Below are 18,420 nucleotides of genomic sequence, written 5' to 3'. Positions count from 1 at the left end.
CTTTCCCCCTTACCTCGCCACTGCACCGCCTCACCTCCCTCCCACCATCACTCTTCAAGGGGTTATCAACCAGATAGAACCAGCTTCTAACCTGTGGGTGGCCAGAGCCAAACAGAGCAGTCTAGAGACAGAACAGTCAGGAACCAAACAGAAGTTTAATTTCAAAGTAAAGGAAGTGGCTTTCAAGCAAGGACACGTGCCAGGGTCCTGCCCTTTGTCGGGTGGTGGGGGGGGGAGACCCACTTTAATGTGGGTAGACCTCAATACTTATACCTATAGCTATGCAGTGAGCCGTAGCCCTGATGATGAGGGACAACAGCAACAAGACAAGTTTGATTCATAGCAGGGCTTCGTGACCGGAACGTGGAGACAGCAGGTGCTTGTCTGAGCTCAGAGAACACCTGGTGCTGGTCAAAGCAACACAATAATTATATGAAACAATTCTGGGATTACTTCCAAACTAGTTGCCTTCCTTTATTGCCCTAGAACAATGAAGCTGTTAATCTTGCCATTTACTTTTAATTTTTACAAAGTGTAATCCTTATTTTTCCTTAAAACAAATTCTACAGAGTAGTACCCCAAAACTTAGTAAGATATTTCAGAAGGGAGTGAGTTCCTGGAATTACCCCCCACCCAGGTCCCAGGAGTTCTCCTCTGCAATCTTTAATTAATCTTCAAACTCCTTAATCTGCTAAATCTGTTTTCAGTAGTTCCACAGACTTTGATTATCTGACTCTATGTCTGTAATTCCAACATAGCCAAAGCTGAAAAGAGAGGATTTAGGTAGAATGCTCCCTTCTTGTTCTTTGGAATCTGGGTTTCTATCAGTTTTGCACTGATCTGCCTTTTTCTAGAAGCCTCATGTAAGCTTCCATTATAAATTGCTTTTCATGAGTCATGCCTAAATTAAGAATCCTTCTGCAAAAATTCAGTTTATGTGACCCACCTCTGAAAATTCAGGAAACTCCTGATTCTTGGGCTGACTATTGCCTTGTCTTTGGATGCTGGCAAGCCATATAACAACCCGTACAAAGACACAACTTGTATATATAGTCACTTGTACCTCCTCTAAAGACCTTGTAGTTTGGAATCTGATTAACTTAATCATGAGACCTAAGCCTCCTCAATCAACTACTGGTTGATTGATTGATTAATGTCATGTGGAGTTTGTCATGAGGACTGTTCTCCCCCTATCAAACTCTGCTCTCTAAAAGTTGGAGATGGGACAGCTAGGTGGTGCAGTGGATAGAACACAGGCCCTGAAGTCAGGAGGACCTGAGTTCAAATTCAGCCTCAGACCAAACACTTGACACTTACTAGCTGTGTGACCCTGGGCAAGCCACTTAACCCCATTGCCTTAAAAAAAATAAATAAAATAAAAGTTGGAGAAAAACATCTGAACTCAAACCAAAGTTCTTTGCTGTTCTGAGTGAACTAACAGATTCATGGAGTTTAAAGCAAGAAGGGACCTTCAAAATCAGTTATTTCTCATGCAGGATTTTGCTTCAGCTCCCAATGCTAGTAACATTGACCACGACCTTTTAATATTAATTACATTGTAAGTATTTATTTTAAAAATAAATTTCAAATTAAAAAAATGCTATCCACCTCCAGAGAAAGAACTGATGAGCTCTGAGTGCAAATTGAAGTATAATTTTTTCACTTTATTTTTCTTGCCTTTTTTAAAAATATGGCTAATATGAAAATGTGTTTTGCGTGATTTCATATGTGTGATTGATATTGTCTGTCTTCTCAGTGAGTGGGGGAGGAGTGGGAGAGGAGAGAATTTGGAACTCAAAATTTAAAAAGAAAAGAATGCTTAAAAATAAAAAATAACTTTTTTAAATTTCAGTACTTCTGGATTCAAGTCAACTAGAAACCACCTGCAAATGTCATGTGAAGGCAACTTTTTTTTTCTCTGCAGAAATGGGATTTTTAATGATGGGGTTGGAATCTGAGCCCCAGAAAGGAAAAACTCCGTCCCCAGACCATTCCCCACCCTTGGTAATTCTATTACCTCATGGACTCTGTACTTTCCCACATGGCCAAATATCTGGCGTTCCCCTGAGGCTATGGTCCTATCAACTGGTCTTTCATTGTGGCTACACCCAATCTCCCCTCTATTGTCTTGCCTCCCTATGGCCCTAGGCCACTTCCCACCCTTGGTCCCACCTAGGCTCCGTTTCCCACCCTTGGGAATTCTATTACCTCACGGACTACTTGACCACTCTCCCAAGGTCATTCTGTATATAAGGTCCATCTTGTCTCCATTAGGATGCTCAGATTTTTACAATCTAGCCAATAGCCCATAAATGCTCAGACTCCTTAAGAGTCTAGCTAATGTGGCGAATCTTCAATAAACTTTGTTTTGGGCTGTAAGAAGGCTTGGGTCGAATTCTTTCGAGCAGGACCCGGGTATGGTGATTTTGGGGTGCCAGGACCCCCTAACCTCTAAACCTCATCAATTCCACTCAGCACCTGCTGCTCTGCCTGATTTCAGCTCCAGAGAATGAGATGAACTCATCACCTCTAATTTCATCACCATGCTGCTAACTCAAGCTTTGACTAATACTACCTCCCTCGGGCTTCCTCACCCCTCTGATTGGAGGGCTGGAGGGTAGAGTGCCAAACTTTTCCCAATCCCCTCTTTCATAGAGGGCAGAAACTGGACTTTTGGGCTCATGCCATTTTGCATCTGCTGCTCTGTCCGGTTTCAACTCCACAGAAGGAGTTGCCCCCCTCCAACCTGATATCCCCTGATCCCTGCCCCCTTTCCTGCCTCCTTTTGTGGTATTGTCTCCCTCCCCCCATAAGATTTTAAGCTCCTTGAAGGCAGAGACTGTTTTTATTTTTATTAATTATATCCCTAGTGCTTAGCACATAGTAGGGGCTTAATAAATATTTATTGGATTGGATTTTTATGGATTTTATTTCTGTTATCTATAGGATATTATCTATTATCTACAGGATTACTTGCATTCCTTTTTAAGGTGCCATATAAAACAGAATCCAAAGTAAGAATGTGGAGGGGAGGGAACAAATATAATCCACATTTGTCATAAGCATTGATAAATTGGCTTAATACTGGTCATATTCAGTGTTTTTACTACCCAATAAAGTTTTAAAGTTAACATGGACTTTGGGAAGAATTTTCAATACACATCCCCATGAACTTCCTTTTTTCTTCAGAAGGAAACTAGGCAACTCAACTTCCCAGGTGAGCTAAAAAGTCTATGAATCCCCTCAAAGTTTCAGCCTGTACAGTTTTCACCAGCCTTTCCCACACTGACCAGTCTGATAAAAATCTGCAAGTCTGATGTTGTAAACATCATTGAGTCTTAGCTTTAAATGTTTCTGCATGTAACTGAAATCGTCCCCTAAGTGGTTTTTGTTTGTTTTGACATTTCAATGCAATTCAACGAAACATTTGTAAAGTGTCTTCTATGGGCAAGGCATTATGTTAGGAGCTAGGGGATTCATTTTGTTAGAAAGTAAGCGCTGCTAAGTGAATAGAATGCCCCGCCTGGAGTCAGGAAGACTTGAGTTCAAATTGGGCCTCACACACTTACTAGCCATGTGACTCTGGACAAGTCACTTAACCCTGTTTGCCTCAGTTCCTCATCTGTAAAAATGAGCTGGAAAAGGAAATGGCAAACCACTCTAGAATCTCTGCCAAGAAAACCCCGAATGGGTTCAGAAAGAGTCAGACACAACTCAACAACAACAACAACAATGAGGGATTCAAAGACAAAACAACCACAACAAAAATAGTCCCTGCCCTCAAGGAGTTTCCATTCTACTGGGGAGATATGAAATATACATAAGTAAATACAAAATATATACAAAGTAACACAGAGCAGTTTTGAAGAGTATTTCCTAATACACACTGCTGGATAAATCCCCACAGCCCTGAGAGTTTCAAAAGGAGGCTTGTGAGTGAGCCTATGTGGCCCTAAGGGGGCAACCAAGAACCCCAAACTGCCAGGCCACAAAGATAATCTGGCTGACCTCCATCAGAGCTGAATCCTTAATGCACCCAAAGAACTTTGCAAACATGAAGACATGTAACAAATGCGATTTTTTTTTTATGATTATTGCTATTAGAGCAAATTAGTCTGCTCATATCCATCTAGTCCCTCTGCACTTCAGAGGAGCTCAAGGAATAACATCAATAGGAATGTCTGAGATGCCTAAGAACAGAAATGAAGTTAAGAAAGCTCCCCTGTCTTCTAAAACAGCAGGCGTCGTTGGACAAGTATTTCCACTCTTCTCTTATCAGTGCCTTCCAGAATACTGTCAGAACAAAATAAACACTGCCCTCTCCTGTCTAACATTCATATTTCACAGCAGGTCACACCAGTTGCATAAATATCCTGAATCAGAAATAATAACAGTTTTTAAAATCTACTTTAGATCACAGGATTTCCAGCTGGTAAGGGAGATTAGAAATCACTGACTCCAATCTTTTCATTTTACAGATGAGGCAACTGAGATCTAAAATATACTTAGGACATTATATTTTGGCCAGATAAGAAAACAAGAAGGGAGGAAGGAAGGGAGGAAGGGAGGGAGGGACGAAGGAAGGAAGGAAGAAAGGAAGGAAGGAGGAGAGGGAGGGAAAAAAGAAGGGAAGGAGGGAGGGAAGGAAGGAAGGAAATACATAACAGGAGACATTGGCTTGTCTAGGTATCCTGAAACTGGACTTAGCCTTTCCTGGCCTTCCTTTTACAAACACAGATCGATGACCTGAGAAATAGATATTTCCAGCCTTAGTGGTTACTTCTCAAGTCAACAATTCCTGAGTTTGAGATGACAGCCAACCAGAAGGAAGATATTTCCACATCATATACTTTTAAAAATTTTAATAAACAAGCATTAATTTTTTTCTTCACCTAACCCTGAAAAAAGACCAAATCTTCATAACATTAGTATGCATAATCAAGCAAAACAAATTTCTATATTGGTCATGGCCAAAGTATGTGTCTCATTTTGTATCACCTATCGGTCAGGAGGTAAGTAGCACGTGCCATCATCCTCTGGCCTCGTGGTTGGTATATTTTTCAGAGAAGAGGACCACTGTTAGGATCATCCTATACCTGGCTGGTCAGGAAATCTGGACCCTGCCAATCCTTTGTGATAACAGCTATGGCTTGCACAGAAAGCACAGATCTGCAACGAGTGTGAAACAGCTGCTCAGTCACACAAAGGACCTTTACCTTGCAAGAGAGTATAACGAATATAATGAACAATTTGAGTGATCTGTATTTCTTGTATTCATTCATGGGCACCTTTGAGTCCTAGCGTCTTACCCAGTTTCTGTGGTAGAGGAAATGAATGTTCTCCCATACCCAAAAACCATATTATGTATCAGAAGGATTGGATTGGACCCTGTAACTGACTTTGGGGGAAGCTGTAGACATGAACCATGTCTAAACTTTATTTTAGGGATTTCACTAGAGTTTTTCCCTTAAGGAAGAGACAGAGAGACCCAAGGTCCTGGACTCATATAGACCTACATTCACCCCGGGGAGGGGAAAGATACGTTATACCAGAGAATGGTCAGGTTCTGAGGAGGGAAAGTGTGCCCCTTCTCAGCAAATGGAGGACAAAGCCCCAATTGCTTCATGTTAGTTATAGAATCACTGTCTGTCTAGCTGATTGTCCTAAACCTCAGAGAAGCCATCCATGTCCTCACTTTTTTTTTTAATAAAAAGAAACTTTCATTTTTAATTTTTATGAAATTCTTTAACATGTTTTTGGCTCTTTTCCTACACACACACACACACACACACACGCACACCTCCTTTATGTTTTATTTTTATTTTTCATTCTGGTCACTCAGTGTCTGGAGCTGTTCTAATTCTGGTATTAACAAGATGTTAATGTAGGTAGCTATGTCTCATCTAGGGACCCAGCCCATCCGAAACTTAATTGGGAGGTGGGGGGGGAGGAAAAAAGAAGAAGAAGAAATTCCAGATCATTTTCTCTTAACTGGTAGGAACCCACAACAGTTTGAATTTAACGAATGTTACAGTGGAATAGGTCATTGACTCACCCCCACCCCCTTCCAAGGTAATTGCTGCTACTCTGACAGGAAGGGCATTGCAGATTCTCATCCACTTTCTTCCCCAAGTGGCAGGGGAAATTGTTCCTTTATAAAATGAAGAGAGGGTAGAGGGAAGAGGAACTCTAGGTGCTAGGGGAAAAACTTGGGGACAGTAACTGTTTAGGGGAAAAGTCCCATTCCCATCCTGGATCTTCACTGCTGAAGGCTTACTTGCTGTGGAATGGTCCCAGGACCTCAGTTTGCCAGCTGGCTGAGAATCTGACTCTCTGAAATTTATAGCCATGCAGCCACAAGGAGAATACAGGCAGTGGAGGAAATAGTGTAATGACACCTGCCTTCATGTCACTCATCACTTCTTCTAGTTGTTTCAGAAAGTTGTGCAAGACAGCATTGGCTGGCTTGCTTCCTACCGTTGTCTACTTAGAAAGTTATTTGTGGCTCTCAGGCATTCCTCCTTTGCAAAATGGGTATTGAGTGTGATAGCAGGATAAGAGGGATCCTCTGTATGTCCTCACATTTGATGAGCATCCATAGTTTGTTTTTTCTTTTTTTTTATAGATCACTGTTAAAATGAGAGATGACTCTTATAGTTATTCCTTATTGTACAAGTTTTATCATCTTGAATGAATGAATGGGTATAATAGGAAAAAGAAAAACAAGAAGAGAATTTTTGTGGGATTTCAAAAGTATTGGATGAGAAAATAAAATTAGAACGCTATAAACAGGAGTAAGATAACAGCTGTTTCTAATGAGTTGACTCTTTGACCTGGGTCTCCTAGTTCAGGCCAATGACAAAATTTTCTTACCCAGACTTCCTAGCATGCTCAAACTTCTTGAGAACTTTGTTGTTGTCATTTTTTTTTAATTTTGTTGTTTGTTTTTTTTTTATTTATGGAAGAATAAAATTTTGACCTCTAGTCTTCAAATTAGCACATGGGGCCCAGAAAAGAGGAAGTAATTAGTCCTGTAGTTAGGAAGCTTACATCAGAACTGACAAGGCACAGAGATCACCAGCCTGCTGTTGCAATACATCAATAATTCAATCTTTGTCTTACAAATATGAGCATTGTCTCCAGTGGTGTAGATCACCACTGATCTCTGCCTTCCCATTCTGCTCAGTTCTTTTCCATGCTCTTCCAAAAATCCTCCATGAAGGGTCTACCTAGAATAAAAGAGGCTTCTTCTAGTCCAGTTAAATTTTCATGAGAACAAGTGCAACATTTAGACTGTCCATACATATGTTTATGAATACTTCTTGGGTGGAAGTCACAGTTAGTAATGTCTACTTATGTCTCCGTATGTCTCTCCATTGTCCAGGCCCCACCATTTTGATTATTCAAAGAATGTGGTTTGTTCAGTTCTGATTTTTCATAGATTTCTCCAAGGAAATTAAGCACAGTTAAATACCTCCACTGTATGTTCTCCATCCCAATAACTTAATAAAGCAACAATATACAAATATTGACATTTCTCACTACGGGCAAGATTTGAATAAAATCATTAATGTTTATCAAAGCATAAATTGGATGATTAAAGTAAATTGTATAACTGATTTGTAACTAATAAAGGCAAATAGGGGAATATGAGTTGTGTGTGACAGATATTTTTATACTTCTCTTAATGCACAATTCTCATACTAGAATTAATTGCCCTTTGCTGACTAAAGGAAAGAGGTAGAGGGTAAATGACCATAATAGCTTAAAGATTGATGATAATATAATTTAGTATGATGTTTTAAACCTCAATTCAACACCCACCCAATGGAGTTAATGTATTCTTTAAGAGAAAAGGCCAAATATGGTGGTTTGTGCTTGACATTGTGTCTAACAGGATTCTATCCAGAGCCCTCTTCTCTTCTCCCTCTATACTATTTCACTTGGTAATCTTATTAGCTCCAATGGATTTAATTATCATGTCTATGCTGAAGATTCTCAAATCTACCTATCCTGTCCTAACATCCCTGCTGACCTCAAATCTTGCATCTCCAACTGCCTTTCAGACATCTTAAGCTCATCATGTCCAAAATTGAACTCATTATTTTCCCCCTACACTCTCCTCCCTTCTAAACTTCCCGATAGCTCACAACCTACGTATCATCCTCAACTCCTCACTATCTCTTACCATGCCCGTATCCAATCTGTTGCCAAGGCCTGTCAACTTTACTTTTGCAATATCTCTCAGCTATGTCCCCTTCACTCCTCTGACATTGCCACCCTTTCTAGTACATACTCGTATCACCTCTCACTTGAACTACTGCAATAGACTGCTGGTGGGTGTGTCTGCCATAAGTCTCTTCCCACTCAGCTCCAACAGAGTCCCAGCTTGCTTTCCAGTCTCTTGGAGACTGGCCTGACCTTTGTCTCCACCAGGGTCTCAGCCAGAGGGGAGGAGGCAGCGGGCTCAGATTGGGTGGCATCTGGAATCTCCCCAGGTGGCATCTGCCCAGGGCCTATATTAAAAAGGGTTTGGGGGATGGTGGTGGTATTGTTTTTCCAAAGAGCTAGGACAAGAGACTGATCAAGAGGATAGAGATAGGAGGGAAAGTTGGCCAGGACCCTTGGAAGCTCTGTCCAGACGGCCTGGGAGAGGTTGCCTCTCCCTGGCCTCAGCATTCCTCGGCCTCCCTCAACATCCCCTTCTAGGATGAAAGGTGGACAGTCTTTCTTCTCTTAATTATTTTATATTTATCCTGTATTCAGCTTGTTTGTACATATTTGTTTGCTTGTTGTCTCCCCCATTAGATTGTAAGCTCCTAGAGGATGGGGACTATTTTTTGCCTCTCTTTGTATCTCCAGAGCTTTGCATAGTGCCTGATAGTAGGTACTTAATACATGCTTATTGACTGACTGTTTCAATGCAATATCATGTCTTTGAAAGAAGAAGCAACATTTTTGTGGTAGCCACAAAAACTGAAAACAAAGTGAGTGCTAAATGGAAGAGAAATACCCTAAAGATGGGGATCTCTTTCAGATCTATCATTTTAACACAGCTAGGTGGCACCACAGTGCGCAAGGTTCTGGGCCCAGAGACAGGAAGATGAGTCTTCCTGAGTTAAAATCTGGCCTCAGACACGTCCTCAATGTGGGCAAGTCTCTTAACCCTGTTTACCTCAGTTTCCTCATCTGGAAAATGAGCTGGAGAAGGAAATAGCAAACCATTTAGGTATCTCAGTCAAGAAAACCCTAAAAGGGGTCACAAAAAGAATAACAACAAATCTTCAATAATGCTGAATGGTTGCAAGCCTTGGAAAAACATAATCTCTTCTAATTATAGCTAAATAAGTTATAGTTTATTTATGGTACACAAGAAGAGGTAGCTGGGTAACACAATGACTACAGCACTGGACTCGGAGTCAGGATGACCAGCATTTAAATCCTGCTCCAGGCATTTACTTGCTGTGTGACTAGGGATGAGTCCCTTAAACTCTGTCTGTTTCAGTTTCCTCATCTGTAAAATGGGGATAATAATAGCACCTACCTCCCAGGGTTGTTGTGATGATCAAATAAGTAATATATGTGAACTGCTTTCTAAACCTTAAAGCATTCTACAGATGGTTGTTGTTGGTGGTAGTGGTCTTTTGTTTTCAGAGGACCAATGACATCACAGGGTGCTGTCTTGACTTGCACATGAAATTGAATTTAAGTGAGGCAGAATTGGACAAAGTCATCAGCCTCAGTCTCTCTTCTAGAGTCATTGAAGTCCAGTGACAAGACAAAAGTCAAGATGACTGGCCATGGCCCGGGACCCAGTGGATGACCTAAGCGTCTTTGACTCCAGACCCAGCTCTAAGGCTCCACAGCACCTGCTTCAGCTGCCTTCATTGCCTTATTAAGAAGATGTGAAAGAGATATATACATAAACATATATTGCCAAATATCCATACATGTTTGTATGTGTATTATGTGTGTATATGTTCACTTATTTACTCACTTATTCCTTCATTTGTTTGTTACTGATAAAGTGCATGCTCCAAAAGGAAGAAGGCTTACTGGATAGCAAGAGCAAGGGATGATAAATGGATAGTCTAAGTGTTGCACTCTTCTCATAAAGTGAAGAAAGACTTAGAAAAAAGCAGAAAGAAAGGAAGGAAGGAAGGAACAGAAAGAAGAAAGGAAGAGAAAGAAACAGAAAGAAGAAAGGAAGAGAAAGGAAGGAAGGAAGGAAGGAAGGAAGGAAGGAAGGAAGGAAGGAAGAAAGGAAGGAAAAGAAAGAAACAGAAAAAAGAAGAAAGGAAGAGAAAGAAAGAAAGAAGGAAGGAAGGAAGGAAGGAAGAAAAGCATATTTATTATGTGCTGTACCAGTGCTCACATGTGAGCCAGGCACTATGCAAAGTGCCGGGAATAAAATACAAGCAGAAAAGACAATTCCTACCATCAAAGAGCTTTCATTCAAATACAGAAGACAAAGCAAAAAAGGGACCTTGAAGGAAAAGGAAAATCTAGCTGAGGATGAGGTAGAAAAGTTCCAAGAATCTGGAGTAGATCTGGGATAGACATGAGCACAGAGGCTTGGGCATCTAATAAAATGGTAGTCTCTGGCAGGGACTCACCAATCAGAAAGGAAGGCTGCAGGGGCAGAAGCATCTTCAGGGTAAGAAGCCTGCTGGGAAGGAGGTAGAAAAGTTTGGAGAGTCAGGAGTGGGAACACAAGTATTGGGAATCATGTTGAGAATATACTCCATGAATGATCTATGGGACAATATAGACCATAAGGAGGCATGGACAGGTCATGGTTTGCACTGATGTAAAAAGTACCTCATTGTGATCATGGAATCATTGAGATGTTGACGAAACTTGTTTTATAATGAGTGTAATACATTTTCTTCACATCAGAGTTACTTTAAACATTAAATAAAAATACTTTAATAAATTAAATATTTAAACAATTTAAAAAAGTAAAATACCTTAAATATTAAATAAATAAAAAATAAGTATCCCAGATTAATTTGTAAAGGGGATCTTATTTTCTAGTTTGAGTTGATGGCATATGGGCTGAAGAACAATCTTAATAAGTTATTTTTAAAAAAAGCAAAGTGAAAGTCCTTTTACTTTCTAAATTTCATGCCCTTTTCATCCTTCTATTTTTCTTTCTTCAACACTACCTTGACCCCCATAACCTCAGCCCTGCAAATCATCTCCACTGCAGTCTTCACAGAATGCCATCTACATCCATGTATCCATCGTTCACCTCCTATTTTGTTGTTGTTCAGTCATTTTCAGTTATGTCTGACTCTTTGTGACCTTATTTGAGATTTTCTTGGCAAAGATACTGGAGTGGTTTGCCATTCCCTTCTCCAGCTCATTTTAGAGATGAGGAAACTGAGGCAAACAAGGTTAAGTGACTTGCCCAGGGTCACAGTAAGTGTCTGAGGCCAGATTTAAACTCAGGAAGATGAGTATTCCTGACTTCAGGCCTGACACTCTATCCAATGTTCTGCTTAGCTGCCCTCACCCCCATTAGGTCTACCCAAAACCTTTATTATCCAGCATCTAGCCAGCACAAAGACTGAATGTCTTGACTTTATCACCACATCTCCTCCAGCTCTGTTACTAATGCTCAAATTCTCCTTTTTACCTCAATTCCAGGTTTTAGGATTGTTGAATAGTATATATGAGTATTTCAATTATTTTTCTCAATAGCTTCCCCAAATATGCTTTCTTTCCCAAATTCAGTGTCAACAATGGTTGTCTTCAAAGGCTGATTTGACTGCCTTGCTCTCTCCTTAGAAAAGCAACGTTGTTTTGGTCATAAAGCTGTATGGGCCCCACATTATATGGGATATGTACTGTCTGGTTTCCCAGAATTGGTGATGAATAGCACCAAATTTTCCTCACTCTATCGGTCTTCGTCCTCTTTACAATCCTCACACAACATTTGTGATTCCTGACAGTAAAGCCTGGGCCTATGAATGGTGGAGGCCATTACCAAGCCATTTCTGTGAGAACTGTGGGGAAAACATGTCCGTCAGGATGTTAGCCTCTGTGTGGCAAGCTTCTCCTCCAACCCTCTCCCCACACCCCAAACAGACCCTATGCATCTCAACCTGATGCCAACAATGTTCCCCACTAAAGCCAATCTATTAGTTCAAGGGTTTAGGTATTCATCTGAATCACTGTTACATACCATTCAGCTTAATCACCAACTAAGAAAACAGAAAACCTCCACAGAGGTGACAAGATTGCAATATTCTTTAAGCCAAAAGTTCTTAATCTGTGGTTCATGAACTTTTAAAAATATTTACATGTGATCCTTTTTTATTTCATTTGATGCATTTAAAAACATCATTCTGAAAAAGGATCCCTGATACAAAACTGAACCCCTGTTATAAGCAAAGGAAGATGTCAAGGAAGAGCTGGAAACTTGGATACACAAAGGCATTTCTCTGCCGGTAAGACTTGATTGTGATGAGAATAGCAATACATAATGAAATTTTTAGTCCCCTACTTCACTTTTAAAATCTGGGCAAAGGAAATAAAAGTTCCTTACGAGCTTTATCCAATCGTTTAATAAAGTGTTCCAAGCTCCAGCAGCGCTTTAAAACCTGGGCTCCCAAACAGAAAGATCAGAAAAGGCCTTTTCTCCTTCATCGATTAGAGCAGAAGGAGGATTGTCCAGGAGAAGTTCTCTCTCCTTTCGTGATTCTTCCAGCACCACAGTGCTCACATTGACAAGACTTTACCCATTATGGTCACCCTATCTTTGGGATTCAGTAGGTCTTCTCTTTCCTTCCATATTATTGGATGGAGGAGCAAGTACATTCATATACAAGGAACTGGTTTTTATCATCAACAAATTTATTCATTCATTTAGTAAATATTTTTTACTTCATGTAGTTTTTTCTAGCACTTTGAAAAAGAAAGAATACACATGTTTTTTAAAAATAATGATTTTAAGGAAAACTACATGTGCTTACACAAATGCCCTCTTTTAAAAAGCTGATGGGGCAGCTAGGTGGCCACAGTGGATAGAGCACCGGCCCTGGAGTCAGGAGGACCTGGGTTCAAATCCAGCCTCAGACACATAACATTAGCTGGGTGACCCTGGGCAAGTCACTTAACCCCATTGCCTAACCAAAAAAAAAAAAAAAAGGCTGATACATGAAGAAACTATTTGTATGTTGTCACATAAGAATGTTTCCTTCATCTTTTGGCCTTATTAGTTTAATTCAGATTCCCAAGTATTCAAATTTCCTTTTCAATTGACTTTTCTCTTAACGAGTCATCTTCTTCAATAGCACAGTGTACAAGGTGCTTATTGGATCGGATTGGATTCTAAAACAGTCATACAAGAATGACAAGAATTCTGGCATTCCTTAATGATAATGCGTCAATATTATTTTTAAAATCTAGTCAAGCCTCTTTATATTACAGACAACTTTTAACTTAAAATATATGCTCCTTTAAAAAAACTGTCTATATATCTTTTTAGCTTTAGAGATATAGTTTGTTAGAAACTAAAGTGAAAATCTCAAGGGCATTTTGGAAGATTAGGATGGGAGGTTTGCTACCTAGATGTACTTTCCCCAACAATTTCAACAACAATAATAAAAACAGGAAGCATCTCAGTAGTACTTTAAGGTTTATAAAGCACTGTCTTCATTACAACTCCATGAGATGGGTCCCATATGGTCCCCATTTTAGAGATGGTGAAAAAGACTCAGAGAGGTGAAATAATTTGTCCCAGGTCACACAACTAGTAGGTGTCAGAGACAGAATTTGAACTTAGGCCTCCTAACACAAGTTCAACATTCTTCCCACACAGGACACCAGGTAGCTTGGAAAAACAAGAGCTTTTCAAATTTTTGGACAGAGCACAGTGCCTTGCACAGAATTGGCACTCAATTAATATTTGTTAAATGAATAAATGAACAAGTGGATGAATGAAGGAATTGGAGAAATCTGACCAATTTGGAAAATAAAATATGAGCCATTGCAATGTAGCAAATTGATAACTTTTTATCTAATATCTTTTTTGTTTGTGAAGATCTCATTTTCACTATTTTTACGCTAGGAGTTCACGGAGAAGTTGCATCTTCCTCACTCAATTCCCACAATTCCCTCACTAGGCCACAAAGGACTAAAAGGAGATGGATCCTAACAGTACAGTTTCTATTTATTTCTGAAGAAACCAGTCTATTGCTTTGCCTGTGTAAAAGTCTGCTGATAAGTAGAGAAGAATGTAAAGAAAAAAATTAATAAGAAAAGGGAAGAATTTTGTCCCAATTAATTTCATGCTATTACAGACGTCTTGCATCCAAGAATTCAAAAGCACAAATATAAAGGATATTAACATTGCTGTAGCACATGACTGGATTAAAAACCAGTAGCATGCCAAAGGCTTGATGTCTGAAAGACAATCTCAATATTGCAGAGCTCAGAAAATCTTCATATGTTTGGTCAAGAAATAAAGTTTGGGATGTTGCCAAATGTTGCATTCCAACAACATCCCAACAAGTTCTTTCCTCAATATGGCCTCTAACTTTTGTTTCTTACTTGTTTGAGATTCCTTTCATATTCTGCTGAATGTGAAATAAATTTGCCTTTGTTTGAATATGCTCACGTGAAATCAAGAAATTAGCCTATGGAGAGCTAAAGACCCAAGTGTGTCTTCAATTTTCGGAAGTTCATGAAAGGGATGGAAATGAGGTGGCAAAAATTCATGATCATTCTAGTTCAAAAAAGTGGGCCAATTCAACAAAATTTCATATGGCAAAAGTTACAAGTCAATTTGAGTATTTCTTCCTCCTTTCTCCTCCCCAATTCCTTTTCTGACAATAGCAGATGACATTTATATAGCCTATTAAGGTTTTCAAAGTATCTTACATACCTTATCTCATTGTAGTGTCATAACAATCTCAGTGAGATAGGTACTATACAGAGGTTCCCAAAGTGGGTGATACCACCCCCTGGGGTGTGCTGGAATGATCCAGGGGGGTGGTAATAGCCTCCGGAGGAATTGGGGTGGGGCATTGAATAAAAACAAGGGGGTGGTAGAATCAGAAGAAAAGAAAATTTTGAAAAACCATTCGTACATGTTATATCTGTTGCATATCAGAATTAAATTCATAGTGATTACATTATTTTCCAAATAAACACACAAAATGCAAGTTATAACCGATCAGCGGTCAAGTCCACCTACAGGTCTTAATAAGCAAGTGATGTCAGGCGAGTGTGTCACTCATTATCCAGCATGCATTGGCAGGTATACGTGGGTGTAATGACTTGTTTACACTATGATATTATACGGTTATATGAATGCAGGAAAAAAACCCACAAATTTACAATAAATTATTAAATTTAAGATGTATCTTTTTTTTAAAAAATTATATTTTTTGAAATTATGCAAATTTCAAAAAATACATTAAAGGGTTAAAGAAAATACATTTCCAGGGGGGCACTGAGTATTGTTTTAAAAGGGGCTGTAGGCCAAATAAGTTTGGGAACCTTTGGGTACTATAGATAGTATTTCCTCCATTTTACATATGAGGAAACTAAGGATCATGAAGATTGAGTCGTGTGCCTGTAGCCCACAGCTAGTATCAGTTGCAGAATGTGAATCCACATCTTCCTGATGCGAAGTACAGCACTCTATCTAGTATGTCACACTGCTTTTGTACTCTCTGTATTTTCTCATTCTCTTTAGTCAATCAAGAACCCTTTGTTAAGCACTTGCTATGTGCCAGGCACATAGTATGTGAATATGAAGAAAGGCAAAAGCCAATCCCTCTCTCAAGGAGTTCATAATCTAAAGGGGGAGATTACATGCAAGCATCTAACCACAAACTATATTCAGATAGAATAAATTGGAGATAATCAACATCCAAACCTATGATCCAAGATATTTTAAAGAAGAAAAGAGCCAGAAGGGCTAGGAGGGATAAGAAAAGGAAAGCTTCTTGCAGGGGCAGAGCCTGAACCGAGTCTTGAAGGAAGTGAAGGATTCTAGGAGGCAGAAGAGTATATTTCAAGCACAGGTGACATCCTGGGCAAAGAAAGGTAGGTGGGTGATGGGATGCTGAGTTGAGGGAACAACCACCAGGATGGAACAAAGACGCTATGAAGGGCAATAATGCATATATCTCAGTAATTCAGTGTCAGGCTTGGGAATAAACCTCAAGACTCTGAATCACACCCTGCTCTTTTCACATGGAAGCTGATTTAATTCATGATAGATGTTGGTCAGATATGGGGAATGAAGTTAGAGATGCCTGGAAATCCCACTCTTGGAATAAGGTACTGCACAACTAAACTGTATCTTGAGCACTCATCAAAGATAACAAAGTACCTATTTATGTGAAGGTTGAGTGAAGCTGTATCTCTCCCTTTCTGAAATTTTTCAATTAATCAATTTTTCTCTCCCCAAAAACAACATTTTGTTTCATTTTTTAAGGTGTTGTAGAAAGTGGAAAGAGCAGTGGTTCAGGGATCAAGTAAAACTGGGACAAGGTCTCAGGCAAAATTTCCAAGTCATGTTCTCCTGAGAGCATATGACTACATCAATGGTTTAGAGCCTTCGTAACTTCACTGTGACACAAAGAACAAAGAATTTGCTGGAAAGAACTGGAAGATCATCTTGTTTAACAAATAAAGAGTAACAGCCTTGAATGCAATAAATACAGATGCAAGGATACAAAAATAAGGTTTTCTTCCTTTGCTTTTCTCACGACCACCCTTTATTCCACAGAGGAGCATTTCAATCTCTCCCTCCAAGAAATTCCTAGACTAGCAGCTAATCCATTTAACCAACAACCCCAAGTAGAGAGGAAGGAAAATGTCAGTAAGAGAAAACCTCCAAACATTCCCCTATGCACCTATTTGGTGAGGACAGTAAATCCAGAAAACATGGCTACTAATGATGTTTTCTTAAAAATTCAAGTTGTTGTATGGTTTCTTAGCATAAACGTGGCCACTTCTCCTGCTCTAGGTGAGAATCAAAGTTGTCCTTGGACAGGGCTGGGCAAGATTCCAGAGATTGCCATGCCTCCTCTTGAGTCACAACTAGACAACCCATGTGGACATATCTAAGCTATACTACACCTAACATATAAATATAATGTATAAAAGAAAGTGAAATGGCAAGACAGTCACATATATAAGCAACCCAATTGTTATCTGTTCTTTGCTCAGTTCTTTCAATGGTGCCCAACTCCTTGTGACTCCATTTGGGGTTTTCTTGGCAAAGACACTGGAGTGGTTTGCCATTTCCTTTTCCAACTCATTTTACAGATGAGGAAACTGAGGCAAATAAGTGACTTGTCCAGGGTTACACAGGTAATAAATATCTGAGGTTGCATTTGAACTCAGTTTTTCCTGACCCAGGCCTGGCATTCTATCTACTATACTACCAGCTGCCCCTTTATTGCTATCTACATAGTATAAAAAGGGGACAGTCCCTGGCATGTTGGGTGAACATCCCATGGAATAGTTTTGGGAGAACAAGGACAAGAATCCCAGAAGATATGATATTGATGGTTTGCCATTTGTCAAAATGGAAGAAGTTCCCACATGGATAAGATTAAAGATCAAATGAAACCATATTTATGAATTATCTACATTTAAATTTTTCTGCAAATTTCCATTTTCCCCCTTAATATCACTTCTTTCCCAATCTTTTCCTACTCACCTCTCATTAAAAAAAAATACAGATTTTTTTCATGGCTTTCCCCATTTTTGGAAATTTTAAGTCTCTAGGTCTATTCATTTTAGTGTTACTGCCTGACAAATGGCCAATTAAATCTAGCTAATACTTCCCAATAAGCTTTACATTAGCTTGCTTGAAGGAAAACTGAGCAAGACAGTGATAGGAACAGGTTTAATCCAAAGACTCCAAAGTCAGCAACTGTCAAATGTCATTCTCTGTTCTAAGTTCTCTAAGTTCTCGTGATGATGAACATGAGCATTCAGTGAATGCTAGAGTAATAGGGACTGTAATGTAGGAGTCATAAGGAGTCATAGGGATTGTAATGTAGGATATCACCCATAGCTGAAAGAAGTAGTGATAGCCCTGCTTTGAAAGACCTAAACCTGCAAATGTCTTCTCCCTGGAGTCTATTCAAGCCCTGCTTAGACTGTAAATGAGTTCTCCTTGGATGAAAGGATTTTTTTTTTCTGAATGGTTAAAATATCAAATATATTAAGTTTATGGAGTGTTACTCAGAACTCTCCAGTGTCCCTGGTTTTACATCAGAAATTTTCTTTTCCATGCCAATGGCTGGCACTGTCCTTCCTCAAGGACAGAGATTTGTAGAGAAGAGACCAGAGCAAATCCACAGACAATCTTACCCAAAAATCTTACCCAACTTAGAAAAGCTTGCAGTGTCCTAGTGGTTTTCAGTCTTTTCAACATTTCCAAAA

The sequence above is a fragment of the Vombatus ursinus genome, unplaced genomic scaffold, assembly GCF_900497805.2.
Source record: "Vombatus ursinus unplaced genomic scaffold, bare-nosed wombat genome assembly UNPS02014784.1, whole genome shotgun sequence".
In the NCBI taxonomy this organism is placed as follows: domain Eukaryota; kingdom Metazoa; phylum Chordata; class Mammalia; order Diprotodontia; family Vombatidae; genus Vombatus; species Vombatus ursinus.
The sequence above is the reverse complement of the archived record's forward strand: the minus strand, read 5'-3'. Positions refer to the sequence as shown.